Source organism: Bufo bufo, chromosome 3 (genome assembly GCF_905171765.1).
Source record: "Bufo bufo chromosome 3, aBufBuf1.1, whole genome shotgun sequence".
Lineage (NCBI taxonomy): Eukaryota > Metazoa > Chordata > Amphibia > Anura > Bufonidae > Bufo > Bufo bufo.
Genome location: NC_053391.1, coordinates 656,424,769 through 656,430,768, shown reverse-complemented (window position 1 = coordinate 656,430,768; position 6,000 = coordinate 656,424,769).

Below are 6,000 nucleotides of genomic sequence, written 5' to 3'. Positions count from 1 at the left end.
CATGTACATTGATCCATGAATGAAACCAGATTAGTCATACTACCACTTGCATTATGAAGAGCACAACTATCTAATAGGAGTATTGACTGATAAATCTATCTGCATATAATATTTGGATCAAATCAATTTTTATTGTATACAATCATGGTCATCAATTAGAGAGTGAAATGGAATCAAGAATTTACATTGTTATGCGGTATTTACAATTACTGAACATTGATTTTTTTCTTTATAAAAAGGCAATTTTTTATTCTGGATATATATGATTATTGGATGAAATAGATACAACAGGAGTACATAGTGCTTTCGTTCCTTTGGATTCAGTAATAGTGTATATAGTTGATAAGATGTGTTCCTGTCTTCCTCAGTTACAGACTCACATATCTGCAGCAATTTACTGCCTTCACTGAGCCAGACAGGAAAACACAGTATTACTGTATATTGTGTGTATTGTTTATTACTTTTTAACCAAATATTTTATATTTTTATACATCATCTATTACGTTTGGATATTTTTGCTTTATATTGATATGTTTATTTGTATCTGTTTGTGCTGAGTTTCTCCACTCCATCCCTCCCACTAGAAGGTTCTAGTTCAGCCACAAACTGTATATAAGGAGAGCAGTCAGAGGCCGTAGTGTTCTGCAGTTTGGGAACAGTGCTTAGCAGAAGAGACTCCGCCAGACTACTGAGTGACCAGAACAGTGCTTAGCAGAAGAGGAGACTCCGCCAGACTACTGAGTGACCAGAAGAAGAATCACACATGCCAGTAAATGATGGAGCAAGGAGTTGATGGCTCACTGCTTCACCATTGTATTCAACTGTATCTGTTTCCTGAGAGTTCAGATACAGTTGAAATTGGGAAATGCCACATCCCTCCCAGGCCTGAAATGCCACATCTCTCCCAGGTCCGAGTAAAGTAAAGAGAGACATTTATTCTTCTACTACTGGCACATGTAGGGCACTCCAGCTACCATCAGGGCACTCCAGCTATCATCAGGCAGCTTCAGAATCAGGGTGTGCCCCAAGGGTGCACCCGCCTTTCACTACATGGCCCTAGGGAGCAACAGTGAGCCACTATCACTCCCATTCTCTGCTCAGGCTCCTCATCGGCTCACTGCATTGGTGGCTGCAATACCGTTGCACCATTTGCCTTAAGGTTAAAGCAGCCCTGATTTAGGCAAACCACTTTTGTGTTACTGCACTACAGTGACTATTGTACTATACCCCATTGAACTGTATTGAATTTCATCCTTTTTGCTAAAGCTGAACATTTTAAAGAGATGCGCACTTGAGTTTTGGTCTCTCAGTGGTATCAAACCTACATCTGAAGGTCCTTACTCCAGATATGGAGTATGCTTATTACTTGTCTATGACAGCTTCCCAGATGTCTTCTGTAGCACTGCCACAAAAGGATGAGATCATCTCTACAAATATCATTCCATTGTTATGTATCCAGTCCCAAAAACTCTGCATCGGGGATGGAGGTCAAGTATGTAGTGTTGATAAAATAAAAAATCACAGCATGGAAGTCTTAATTACCTTTGTAGACTTTTACCCGAGCCACATTTTTGGATCCAGCCATAGAATCGGCTGATAAAGTGTACGGTTACTATTGTTATTGTGTTATCAAACCCATATGTGTTGCTGCTATTGAGTTCAGCCCATTTGTAAACACTCAGATTTTCCCATCATAAAGTATAACAGACATCCAACATTATATAATACATGGCACTGCTAGAAGCACAGATGCAAACTCACTTTTGTAGATTCCATTATCAACACGTATGTGCACATTTGTCACGTAAAATATTTTTTTACAAGATACGTGCATGTGACGGAAGAGGTCCACATTCTACTACATTGTGTTCTGATTTCTGCATTTCTCTTTTAACTCTTTTTTTTTTTTGCATTTTGGTTTTTTGCTCCCCACATTTCAATTGCCATAACTCTTGTTGTATTTTTTATGGCACCATTTAATTTACCATGCCTGGTATTGGAAAACGCTAAAAATATTCTTTGCGGTGTTAAATTGAAAAAAACAAACACAATTCTTACAAGGTTTTTTGGGTTTTGATATTAGTGGCGGTAGCACTGCACGCTAAAAATGACATCCTTATTCTGCAGCTCAATGCGATTACGGCGATACCAAATTTGTATAGGTTTTTTTGTTTTACTACCTTTACAAATATAAAAACCTTTTTATTTTTATACATCACCATTTTCTGACAGCCATAACAGAGCAGTGCACAGCTCAGCAGGAAGCTTACCATGACAGGCCTGGGAAGCTTCATCAGTTCCCAGGCTGTTACAGTAACCAATCAGAAGGCAGAGGGAGCCGCATCTCTCTGCCTAACCTCACAGATGTTGAAAGCGGCATCTGAGGGGTTAAATGACAGGATTTGCTGTGATTTCCATTTCCTGTCATTGCGGCCAGGTGTCTGCTCCTATTATACAGCCGGCACCCACTTCGTATGGAGCGGGCTCACTGTAGCAGACCACACCATTCAAGCCCTCAGCTACTGTGACATACAGGTACTTCATGGCGGCTGAAGGGGTTAACTTTCAAGACGTGCTTTTTCTGATTGCTTGTGGAGCTGCAAGTTTGGGGATCGGTGCTTTTTCCCTTTGAAGCTGCTCTCTCTGCCCTCTCTTTCCTCAATCCTTTAAGCCTCATTCACACGTCCATGTCCGTACTCAAATCCGTGAGCAGCTGGTCAGTGATGCATCCAGGAAGCTGTCTGTGAAGGATCCGTGTGTCCGTTTTTTGCTGTCCATGTTGAATCCGTGTTTCACTGACACTGAACAGCTGAAAAATAATTTTCAAAGAATCTCTTCTTAATGATCCGTGAAACACGCATGCAACGTGGATGGCATCTGTGGTTTTCATGGACCCATAGACTATAATGGGCGTGATGGATCCATGAACACTGACAAAAGAGAGCATGCATCCGTGCTAAAAACACGAATCAATGGACCGTGCTAAAACACTGATGTGTGAATACACACATTAAAATGAATGGGGAAGTGTGCTGTCCGTGGAAAACACGTACAGCACACGTCCGTGAAACACTGACGTGTGAATGAGGCTTTAGGCCCCTTGCAGACGAGCATGTTCGGATTAGGTCCGGATGCGTTGCGTCTGCGATCAGGGAAAATCGTGCGAGTAGGTACGCAATTGCAGTCAGTTTTGACTGCGATTGCGTTACGATGTTCAGTTTTTATTGCGCGGGTGCAATGCGTTTTGCACGCCCGTGATAAAAAACTGACTATGGTACCCAGACCCGAACCCGGACTTCTTCACTGAAGTTCGGGTTTGGGACCGGTGTTCTGTATATTTTATTATTTTCCATTATAACATGGTTATAATGGAAAATAATAGCATTCTTTAATTCAGAAAGCTAAGTAAAAGGTCCATTGTGGGGTTAAAAAATAAAAAATAAATTAACTCACCTCATCCACTTGATCGCGCAGCCGGGCTCGTCTTCTTTCTTCTTCTTCTTCTTGCAGGACCTGGCTGGAAAAGGACCTTCAGTGACGTCATCGAACTCACCACGTGGGGAGCGCGATGACGTCACCGAAAGGTCCTATTCCAGCCAGGTCCTACAAGAAGAAGAAGAAAGAAGACAGTGAATGGGTCCGGATTCAGTGCGGGTGCAATGCGTTCACCTCACGCATTGCACCCGCGTGGAATTCTCGCCTGTGTCAAAGGGGCCATAGTCTTTATGCTTGGATCTTTCCCCTTCCCTCTTTCACACTGACATGGTTGTACAAGTGGTTATTGCTGGAAGTAAATGCAGCACCTCAATCTCCTCTAGGATATATAACATACTAGTAAAAAAAACAAAACACAATAAGCACAACCTTATTCTTTAGCCACCTGTGATTTTTGATGCATTTTTTTCTGGTCTTTTTTGCACACAGTGGGGATGATTTATCAAGACTGGCATTTCCATACACCAGTCTTGATCCCCTGTGTGCTGAATAATATGTGCACAGCCAATTACCGTCTTTTACACTTTATAAGATGAAGTGCTCACTGCGCTCACTAGTATGCAGGAGGCGCGGGGAGCTTTGACTGTACTCACCCTTCCTGGTTTTCTTCCCTGGGGCTGCGCTGCACTGTCCTGACATTGTATGCAGTCCAGTCACAATGCAGCGTGTGCCCAGAGAAGAGCCCCCATCCATCAGGCCCCCCATGTCAGCCATCATGCCCCCATGTCAGCCATCATGCCCCCATGACAGCCATTAGCCCCCCATGTCAGCCATGAGCCCCCATCCATCAGCCCCCCATGTAAGCCATCATGCCCCCATGTCAGCCATCAGCCCCCCATGTCACATTTCCCCCCTTCCATGTCACATTTCTCCCCCTCCTTTTTACATAATCCCCTCTGTCACATCACCCCCATGTCACATTTCTCCCCCTCCATGTCACATTTCCCCCCCCTCAAGGCCTCAATGTCACATTTCTCCCCCTCCATGTCACATCACCCCCTTCATATCACATCACCCCCTTCATGTCACATGATGATCACATCATTACCCCCTATTGTGTCACATTTCTTTCCCCCCCCCGGCTGGACCTGGCCCCATCCCCATGTCACAGACTACCATGTTGCCATGCTGCCGGGCCCGTGCCGCTCTGTGAGTGAGGGCCGGGGCCGCACAGCGCACGCAGGCTGGGGTGGGCGGCCGGCGGCTCTGCGGCGCTACTCACAAGTAAATGATAAAAAAAAAAGAAGGTTCATTTTTCCGCCCTCCCCCAGGGTGCGCCCTAAGGCAGCCGCTTGGGCTGCCTTATTGTAGCACCTGCCCTGGGTCTGATATGGGTGGTTTATGGAGGTCTGATGGGGGTCTGATTTGAGGTCTGATAAGGGGGGTCTAACATGGAGGTCTGATTAGAGTCTCATCTGAGATTTGATATGGGTGTGAGATCCGAGGTTTGATATGGGGATCTAATCTGAGGATCTCTTATGGAGGTCTGATTTGAGGATCTGATATGGGGGTCTGATCTGAGGATCTGATTTGGGGGTCTGATTTATACGTCTGATATGTGGTTCTGATTTGAGGTCTGATATAGGGGTGTGATCTGATATGGAGGTCTGATCTGAAGATCTGATATAGGAGTCTGATCTGAAGATCTGATATGGGAGTATGGGATATGGGAGATCTGATACGCATTATGAACAAGGATAGTACGGAACGCACGCAGATGTCATCCGTATTTTTTGCGGACCGCAAAATACATACGGTCGTGTGTATGAGCCCTAAAGTGTTTTTTTTGTACTGGCACACATTATAAGGGGTATTTTTGTATTGGCACACATTATAAGGGGGTATTTTTTGTACTGGTGCACATTATAAGGGGGCATTTTTTGTACTGGTGCACATTATAAGGGGGCATTTTTTGTACTGGCACACATTAGGGGGTGTTTTTCTACTGGCATTCATTAGGGGGCATTTTTTTCATCTGCATGGTACTAGTATTTGCAGGGGGACTGGCTCTGCAATAAAGTATTAGGGGGCACGGTGGGTACAGTTTTGGGGGTGGCAGGATGGGCTTTTCAAAAGGTGGGAGGATGATGGAAAAGTAGGAAACTAAGATGTCTTTATGTCAAACTTTGCAGAGACAAGAGATGGTTGAAAAAATCATCATGGCGGTCTGGACTGAATGGAGAAGATGAACAAAAATGTACATCAGAGGAGACGTCACTGAATGTAAGCGGTATGTGGCACTGTATTCTCCAGTATGTTTTGTAGTGTGAAGTGTAGGTTGAGAATTTGGCGTGCGGAGATGGAAGGGGTGCCGTTTCAATTTCTGCCTCAGGCAGCAGAAAGGCTAGGTGTACTCCTGCCCCTTGCCACAAAGCACTGAGGTAAGGGGGCTCAAGCTGAACTCTTTCCCTATGGACCATGAGACTTTATCTACGCCACTGGTGTAAAAGCTTTAGTAAATGTCCACCTGTGTGTCTTGCCATTAGCATTTTTCTCATGGCTCAC